Source organism: Neomonachus schauinslandi, chromosome 4 (assembly GCF_002201575.2).
Source record: "Neomonachus schauinslandi chromosome 4, ASM220157v2, whole genome shotgun sequence".
Classification (NCBI taxonomy): Eukaryota; Metazoa; Chordata; class Mammalia; order Carnivora; family Phocidae; genus Neomonachus; species Neomonachus schauinslandi.
Genome location: NC_058406.1, coordinates 2,523,175 through 2,533,283, shown reverse-complemented (window position 1 = coordinate 2,533,283; position 10,109 = coordinate 2,523,175).

The window sequence follows — 10,109 nt, the reverse complement described above, 5'->3', positions numbered from 1 at the left end:
CATCACCATCACCGTCATCATCACCATCATCACCACCATCACCACCACCATCATCACCATCATCACCACCATCATCACCATCTTCATCACCATCATCATCACCATCACCACCATCATCACCATCACCACCATCATCATCACCATCATCATCATCAGTCATCATCACCATCATCACCACCATTCACTGAGTATTAACTTTATTCAAGGCCCTCTTCTGGGTACTTAACACACATCATTTCCTATAATCCACCCACATATCTCTGATTACTGCCCTAATCTTACAATATCTCATTAGCTGAGAGATTAGCTGCTTAAAATCCAGAATCAGGCTGTCTGGCTCTGCCAATTACCCCTTTGTGTCATTAGGGGTAAGTTAGTTAACCTCAATATTTCTCAGTTTCCTCACCTGTAAAATTGGAATAAACAATAGTGTTCACTTCAAAGAGTTACTTATAAGGATTCCAAGAGATGGTCCATGGGAAACAGTTAGCATGGTTCTTGGTGAGCAGTGAGTGCTCAAAAAATGTTAACCAGTCCATCAGCTCAGCTGAAAAACTAAGGAAACTGGGACTTCAAGGAGCCATATGGTTAGTGGCCAGCCCGTAAGTCACACCACCACACAAGGCCGCCTCCCGATGGAAAAATAACTGAACAAAGGAACAAGTGGGCACCAAAAGTAACCACCAGCTTCTTTGTTCTATTTTTTTTTAAGATTTTATTTATTCATTTGAGACACAGAGATAGAGACAGAGAGAACATGAGCAGGGAGAGAGGCAGAGGGAGAGGGAGAAGCAGGCTCCCCACTGAGCCAGGAGCCCGATGTGAGGCTCGATCCCAGGACCCTGGGATCATGACCTGAGCCGAAGGCAGACACTTAAACATCTGAGCCACCCAGGCGCCCCAGCTTCTTTGTTCTAAAGGACTCCAGAGTGGCAGGAGACTTCCCTTCTTGATTTCTACATATGTTCTAGAAATAGCAAAAGCCCTGAATTAGGCTCTGTTGTTTTTGTAACTTTGACTTTTCAGAAATCTCTCTGCTCTCCTCTCTGACCGTGCCATCACCGTTTTAGAGGGAAAATGAGACAGGAGTCCTCCTCTGTCCTCTGTCCTCTCAGACACCATCCTAATCATCCCCTCCCATTACGCTGCTGTCCTCCACACACCTGCTCTTAAGCCCCAGGTCTCTGAGCCCAGCCTTCAAAGCGTAGAGATGGAAAGTCTAAGGTGTATCCATGACATTTGCTCCACCATAAATTAGCTTGTCTGCAAGGCTGGAAAAATTCCTCTGAAAGTTGCCTACAGTTCATTTCTGATTACAGGGCTGGAAGCAGATATTGTTAAGGGCCTTCAGAAGCTGAGAAAGAAAAAGAGCCATTATCCCCAACAATAGGGTGTGTCTCAGCCCAAAGAGGAGGGCTTAGCAGTCTGTACTTGACCTGGGGTGGGGAAGCCCAGCCCAATTGGAAGCCCTTTCCACAAGGGCCCTGAGAGTTGCAGAGAGGACAGAACAAGTGTGACCCCTTATTGCCTTCCCACCCATACAAACACACTGTGCTGTCTGCGCACAACATCCCATCTGCAAGAAATTCTCTTCCTTCCCTTCCAACCCTTACATACCCAGCCAGAGAGAACTGGGAGGTGGGGGCGGGATTACTTCCTCTAGGAAGGCTTCCCTGAACCCTTTCCATGTACCTCTTTTTATCTACCCCCCATTCTTTCATGGGACTTGCCCTGTGTTCCAAGAGGCACACCTGTTTCCACCTGATAACATCTCTTTGCTCCTTTGGGACATCCCTGAATAACCCCCAGAAGGACAGGTATAAATTCTTTGGCACCTTGGTCCTCTCCTGATGACACACCCTCCCTAGCTCCCCTGAGGGAGACAGCCCTTCTCAGCTGACCCCAGATTGAAGGAGGGCTTTAACACCAGACAGTCTGGTCTGGGCTGCAGAGACAGACAGGGCCAATCCCACTAGCTTCCTTTGTCCTGCCTCTGTTGTCTGTCAGGTCCCCTGGCCCCATCCCACCTGTCAGGGACCTCAGCCAGAAACCAGGAGCCATCCTCGCCGCCCCGCTGCTCACGACCCCATGTGCATCCTTACCACCTGCTGGCTTAGCTTCATAAGTAATCCTTTCTTTCCCCTGTCTCCAGGGGAGCTAGCTCAGAATTGCATCACCTCCCACCTGGATTTTCACTGTAGCCCAGCAGGTCTCTCTCTGAATTCGTCTTCTTAAATGATGTCTCGACATGGCAAGACCAGAGCCATCCAAACCTAGATATGCCACTCCCTGAGCAGGAGCCTTTCCTGCAGCGCACTGCCCCAGACCAGAGCATTCCTGGTGTGCAAGGCTTCTGACCGTCTATGGTGCCACGTGGCCAAGGACTGGGATGAGCAGCTGAAACCCGGCTCTGGAGGTGTTTGCAAAGTCAAACCTCCCCTGCAGAGCACGTCACACACCTCCCTGCCAGCACCCATACGGTCCTCCTTGCAGCCCTTTCTCCTTGGATGGAGGAAGGTTCCAGAACTGCAACAACCACAGCCTGAGCAGCTCTCCCCACTCCGTGCAAATCAGCATCAACTTGAAAAGGAACATGAGGCCTCGGCTACGCTTCAAGCACCGGAGCTTGGTTCACAATGCCTGCCTCTCCCCAGGCCATCTGTTAACAGGCCTAGGAGGCGAGCGGCATCCCCAGTCTCGGGGAAAGCTGCCTCACCCGTGGAGGGACCTGTGATGTCTTGGCAGACCTGTCACCTTACAAAATACCATATGCCGGAAGGAAAGAAAGATGTGCTTTCTGGCTGGTAGGCACTCAAGGTGATGTCTCGTGTGCACAGAAAAAGGGAGGTAATTTAACCAGAGTGCCCCAGACGGGTCTGCAGCACCGCGGCTCCGTGGGTGACCCCGGGAGGCCCCCGGGGGGGACAGGACACCCGGGGTTATCACTGCTTTTGTGCCAATGGCAGCTCCGGATGGCTTATGTCCACCCGTCAGCTGTACTGTGGGGCTCACTTTGGAACAGAAGTCCCCCTGTGCACCAATGACAGCAGAAAGGCCGGTGTTACTTCCTCTGGGGTTCCCTGGGCGGCTGCAGAGCAGAGCTTCTAGTTTCTGGGGCGTCCCTGACCAAGCACCACACACCAGGGGTTTAAGCAACAGACAGTGAATTCTCAGGGTTCTGGAGGCGCGAAGTCCCCCAGCAAGCTGCCAGCCGATGCGGTTTCCGGTGAGGACTCTCTTCCTGGCCCACGGATGACCGCCTTCTCCCGGTGTCCTCACCTGGTGGGAAGAAAGAGCCCTCTCTTAGAAGGACACGATCCTATAGGATCAGGGCCCTCCTGCATGACCTCATTTTACCCAATTGCCTTCCCATGGACCCTATCTCCTAAAATAGTCATATTGGGGGTTGGGACTTCAACGTATGAGTTTGGGGGAGACGACTTCATCCGTAGCAAGGAGCATCATGCCACCGGGATGTTGTCTCTGAATTAACACAGCTCAGCAAACAGAGCTGAGAGTAGAACGTGAGGGGTGCAGGACAGGCTGGAGCCCCCAGTCCCAGGAAAGGGGTGGGAGGCTCAGAGCAGGGTCTACTTCCCAGAAGGAGGGAGAGGAAGCAGGCAGGAACCGGGACCCCCATTCAGGGATGGAGAAAGCAAGCCCTGAGGGATAGAGGCCCAGCCTCACCCCAGAGTGGCCTGACGTGGGGCTGCATGAAGAGACCCCATGCCAGGCCCTCGCAGAGCAGAGGAGCCACTGTGTGAGATGCCTCACTCCGAGGCCAGCATCCGACCAGAAAATCTTACTGAAAATTTCCATGGGAAATGAAGTCGGGGAAATATAATTACTTAGAATTGACTCGATGCTCTGACAAAGGCAAGTCTGAGTAGACCAGGCTAAACCACACGATTAATCCAATTAAACGAAATGATCAAATGAACCCAAACCGGAACCTGAGAGAAAGGAAGCCTAGCTTCGGCCCGCGGACAAAAGTGCTCCAGGTGGGGCCCTGCTGCAGGGCCCCCCCGTGCCAACCGCGCAGACCCACACTCTCGGCCACGGGCCCTGGCAGCTTTGCCCCAGGTCATGGAAGTCCTGTCCAGCCCTGGAAATCTCGTGGTGGGATAAGGATAGAACTTCCATGTGCTTTCCTTTCGGAGTGTGTCTAAGAACAGATGTGGAGAAACCCACTAGCGGATCAGCTTTTCAACATTTACCAAGCATTTCTTATGCTAGAAATTTGGCTGGGGGGTAAAGGGGGATATGACACAACCCCCTCTGTCCATCTACCCTGCTGCGTCCTCAGTGCCTGGACCGGATCTTCACCAGCATTGTTGAGTGGATGAGGGTCCTGAAGGCAGGGACATGGGGAGAGGGGGCAGGGGCGTTCTGGACGGAAGGGTGAGCTGTAAATAAAAAGGCCAGAGGCAGGAGAAAGGCTGGTGTGCTTCCGAAAGAGTCAGGGGGCCCAGAGTGGCTTGAGAGAGGCAAGCACGGGGGGACAGGGCTGGAGGAGCAGGTCACGAGCATGCAGTGTCCTCAAACATCAACCAGGATCACGGCGGGCCACGAGAAAGCTCAGGTTCTAGCTCAGAAGGCTGGGAGGGGCGTTAGAATCTGCATTTCTCCCAGCCCTGGGGGAGCTGATGCTGCTCATCCTGGTGACCATGGTCCAAGCGCTTGCAGATGGTGGTGAGGAGTTTGGGTTTGTTGTAAGAGCCGCAAGAGGAGAAAGGCAGGTGTCACACGTGGAGAGGACAGGAGAGTGTTGCAGGTGGATGGGAGGTCACCTGGAAGGATCTGGTGATGTGGAAGCCAGCGGGCCAAAAATGGGGGCGGGGGGGACAAGGGAGCAGGCAGGGCCAGAGGGGATCAGCAGACCCTCGTCACTTTCTGTTGGTCTCTGCCCGGGCTGGCACAGCAGGACGGCTCAGGAAAATCCTTCCTTCTGAGTCTGCAGGCAGAGAGGAGCCTGCCAGCCCATCCAGCCTTCCAGCCTTGTTTGAACGCATCCCTTAGACCCGGGACTTTCGGCTAGACCCCTCGATCTGCCTTTGTCCGCCAGTGTCCTGTGCCCTGTGTGACTAGATGTCCAGTTAGGTTTCCTGGGGAGACAGACTCTGACCCTGAGAATTAAAAGTTCTTTATTCTCCTCTTAGCCTTCACGTTTCGGGTCACCTTTGGACAGACACAAAAGGCCAGAGATGGAGAAGCCTCACGGGTTGTGCAAGCAAATGCTTTTTTCTCTCCACTTACTTAATCCACACAAACAGCATTGTTTTCTTAGCAGTGCTCCCATTAGAACAAGGGCCTGGTCTCCTTACCAAATACACAATACTATTTTAATGATAATTACAGGCTTTCTGCGACCCAGCAAAGCTCACAGTCCAGCAGAGGTGGGTGCTGTTTAAATGCTTGGGGAAGGGAAGCAGCTGCTCCCCAACCCCCACCCCCACCCGCTCACCCCACCCCCACCCCCGTTCCTCCCCGCCCTGCCTCGGGGTAAATTGTACCAACATCCAGGCAACGTGAACTGTTATTTGCTACCATGAGATCTGGTCTATGTGAATAATTCTATTTAAAGCCAAGCCCAGCCACAACACATTCTGCAGGTCCTGCCTGGCCTGTGGTCTCTGACGACAACAGGGCCGGCGGGGGGGGGCTCATTGCCAGCAACAGCGGTCTGCACAGATGGGTGGGAAGACCCAAACAGCTCCCTCACGCCAGCCTCTGGCCGGAGCCAAGCTGCGTAATGCGGAGCTGAGCACTGAGCCTCTCTGAGGCTGCTCAGGTCCATTTCCAGACGAAGCAGGTAAGACCCTCTAGACCACGCTCACAGAACCGGCGAACGTCCGACTGGGTAAAGAACAGGAAAGCACTCGCGAGGGGAATAATGGTCACTCCCTCCCAGGGCGGTTGTGAAGATCAGTGTTACCCTCCGGGTCTTCTGTGGCTGCCGGAACACAGCACCACGGATAGAGGCTGAGGCTGCAGACATGTGCTCTCCCCCAGGTCTGGAGGCCGGAAGCCAAAAATCAAGGCATCACGGGGCCATGTTCCCTCCGAGAGTCCGGGTGGGACCCTTCCTGCGTCCTGCGGTTTCTGGTGACGCATCCTCGCCCCGCTCTCTGCCTGTCTTCTTGTGGCCCCTCCGTGTCTTCTCTCTTCATACAGGGACATCAGGCACTGGGTTAGGGCCACACTAACCCAGTGCAACCTCATCCTAGCTCATTATGTCTGCAAAGGCCAAATTTCCAAATAGGGTCCCCTTCTGAGGCTCCAGGTGGACGTGGGTCTTTGCGGGGCACACTATTCCTCGGACTAGAGTTATTTTTATGTAAAATAGCATTTTGAAACGTGCCTGGCACTTAGCTTGAGCTTCGCAGGCGTGGACCATCATTATTTTTAAAGTGGTTACATAAAGGCAAGTTGATTTTGTGATTTTTCTTATTCATACAAAATGCTGATTATTCCCGTACTGGAGCCGCGAGAGCTGATCTGTCTGTGCCACGGACAGGACACCGACAGTGGGCTCAGACCTCTGAACGGCTCCGTCATCCCAGGAGACACCGGCCAGTGGCTCCAAGTCCTGCCTGAGAGGGCGCCCGGGTGTTCTGGTTCTCGTCACCATGGTGCCGTGGTTAGAGGACCATTCTGGAAGCCCCTGCATTGGGATTTAAACTCACTAAAAGAGAAAAGACAAAGCGAAGGGAGCTTTCCCTCATGCCAGCCCGTCTCCCCCCCAACGACCCCTCCAGCCTGAGCTCCCCCCATCGCTTTTGCGATTAAGGAGATCATAGCTGTCATGCCTGTGCTTAGGGATTTCACGTATATTAGATTCATTGTTACTATCGTTATTTCTGTACCTCGGCATAGCGGGCACACTCCCCAGGCTCCTCACTGCCTCTCGTGCGGTGATTCAACATGATTGACCCATAAAAGCGGTAACCAGAGCCCCACCTAATTACGCCTAATTACACTTGGCAGACGCTGAAGAAAATGCCGCCGTGGCTTCTTGTGCAGTTGGGGAGCCCAAAATAACCCAGGCGTGTGAGCTGAGTGGCGGGCGCTCGAGCGTGAGGTGCTATAACGGGATTTTACCCCATAATTTTGAGAGCCACCAAGTTTTTCCAAATGAGTAAAATGCTGAGGAGCGGAATGGGCTGCCTCCATCACCGTGGACCACAAGGAGGGAGACGGTGTACAGGGCAGTTCTCACCAAGAACTTAGGATGCCTCGCTCCCTGGCAGCAATAATACTGTAAGCGTGTGTATAAATATCAGCCACTCATCTTGGTGAGATTATTGGGGAGTGTGTTACCGCTGGTGCCAGGGGCCAGAGAGCTCCCAACTGAAGCTGAAGGCTACATAAATGGTTGCCCTTTGGGTCTTTCTGAAACGGGAGAGATTTTTTTTTTTCCCCACCTCTCGTCAGCAAAATCTAAATAGAGTGCTGTGTGCAAATTGGTGCCCCGCAAACACTTAAACAGGTAAGTCCTGTTTTAGAATACTGTGAGCACGCAAGAAAACACAACCCCACCTGGACTCAGCACTTACCCGCCTTCAAAAGTATAAGATGCCCTGGTTCTTTGTTCCAGGTGAGCGGCACACCTGAGCAGTGAGGTACCTGCCTTGCACCCCCAGGGGTCTGAAAGGACACCCAGTGGACCCCCTTGGGCACTAGTGACCCACATCTCGTGGGAGTTCAGTGAATATTCAGTTGGACCGAGATACAGGTGGAGGGTGCGGTGGCCGTTGTGCAGCAGGACTTGGAGGTTCTAATTTTCCATCGCGGCAGCCGGCACCCTAGTTCTAACCAGACCGGGACAGCAGCGCAGAGGCAGGTACTCTGACCTCCTGTGTCGCCCCCAACACAGCTCCGGTCTTTCCCATCTCCTGCTCAGTAACCTCCCATCGCTCCCTGTGGCCTCCGACCGGCCCCTGGCCTCGGCTGTCCCTGCTCCCTCGGAGGCCGCTACCAAACACAGGTGCTTCCGCACCTTTTGTCAACTCTTCCCGCCTGCGGGCACGCCTCCCCCCCTTCTCTATGTACTCGTTCGTTCGTCCAACTACTATTTCTTGAGTACTAGCTATGCCCCCAGGCACTGTCTCGGGTGCAGGGCATAGAGAAGCGAATGAATGAACAAAAAGCCTGACCTCATGGAATTCTTGAGAACTGAGCCGCTCGCTCCCTGTCAGGCTTCGATGCGGAGGCCCCTCTCGGCGGAGGCTGGCTGCACTCAGAGCCCCACAGACATCCTTCTCTGCTGTCACACGAGCCATCTGTCTGCACCGCATCCACCACATGTCCCCTATCCTGGACCCTGAGCTGCAGCGGGAGGGGACTTGGTCCCATCGTCTCCCCAGCTGCTTACACTAGACCCCAAAACCTAGTGGGAGTTTGACCAATGTGTTTTGAATGAACAACTGGTCCACTATTGAGCCCGTTCTCACCAAGCTCAAGAGCACAAGACAAAGGAATGTTTTTAGGCCAGATGAGAGTCAGCAGGGCTAGCGGGGCCGACCAGCTTCTGCAGCAGGGCCCAGATCCACAGGCCAGGTGCTCGAGCAGGCTCAGCCCTTCAGCGTGGCAGCTCTCCGGTCCTGTCCTCCTTTACAGTCTGCCTGGGCACTATCCTCACAAAACACGGGGTTCTTCTCACTTCCACCCCTCTCTCCTCTCCCCCGTCCTTCTCAAGAACTGGGTCATCAGGAGGAGGAGGACCCGCACACCTGGAATGTGCCCTGAGCCCCCGGGGCAGGAGGTAGACGGACACACATGTGTCCCGTCCCAGGAGCAGAAGCAACTGCAGAGAAGCTGTCATGGAAAAGCGTCAGGGGGGTGGGGGTAGCAGGGCGGCCTCCCCGGGCGCACGGGGGCAGCAGGGATTTCAGGGCAAGCTGGGGGCTCCGTGGTGGCTGCAGCCTGGGTTCTCCGCCCTGCCCACTGGCTTCACATCTTAAACTCTTCCTAGATGGACACTGCTCACCTCCCTCTGACCGCATCACACACGGGGATCCACACCCCTGTGCTCACCCAGGGTGCTGCCTCCCCATTGCAGGTGGAAGCCCCCCAAGGACCCTCGCCCCCCTGCACACTTTCCTCTTCCATTTAAGACCTGGTGAAGTGCTGGCGTATCTTATAAACTCAGTGGATAATGGCTCGATGGGCCATTTCCATGGAACTACGGAAGGCATTTGATGCGGACGTGGTCACAGGGAGCTTTTGGTGGACTCTTAATTTCCCTGGAACACACAGCTGTGAGGGTGTGCAGGAATCCCTCGGGCTGTCAGGGAGCAAATAAGGGGAACTGACCGGGACCCATCAAGGGCTCAGCAGGTGGGAGGGGCAGCCTTGTTGGGACTGTTCCATCAGCAGGACTGTGGCTCAGGCAGAGGAAGCTGTGCTGCCAAGGGGAAGCTGAGAGAAGAGAGGTCCAGGCTTCCTATCCAAAGATGATGCGATATTTCAAGGGCCAGGCAGAGTTAGCAGATCCCAGGGGGTTGAGAGGCCAAGCCCTCCTGTTCCCAGGCAGGCTTAATCGCCATGTAATTTCTGAGTCAGATAACTGCCTTTGCTACATTGCAGTTATATCCCACGCTGCTCCTTTTGGCTCTGAAACAAGGTAGATTACATTTAATTTGGGTCAAAAGCATATATTGACTCACACGGAAAAGCCTGAGCTACAAACCAAGAGGTCTAGACACTGCTCATAGGAGAGAAAGAACCAGCCACCAAGAGGGGAAAATGGTCCCGAGACAGTCCAGCACCCTTCGGTGGCTGCCAGGCCCCACTCCCCCAGAGAGACAAGCAGTGAGGGCCCCCTGCACCCCATGGGGTGGGGGCTGGGGGTCCTCCCAGTTCTCAGAGGGGGGAGACAGCACTTCAGCAGAGGTTCTGCTGCATGAGAGAAGGTCCCTAGACTTTGTCCAAACCTTAGTACATACCTGATGAGCACCTGCCTGTGTCTGATTCCTACTTCACCCCTGGGGAGCACCTGCCTGTGTCTGGTTCCTACTTCACCCCTGGGGAGCACCTCCCCACACAGCCTCCTACTTCACACCTGGGGAGCACCTGCCCACACAGCCTCCTACTTCACCCCTGGGGAG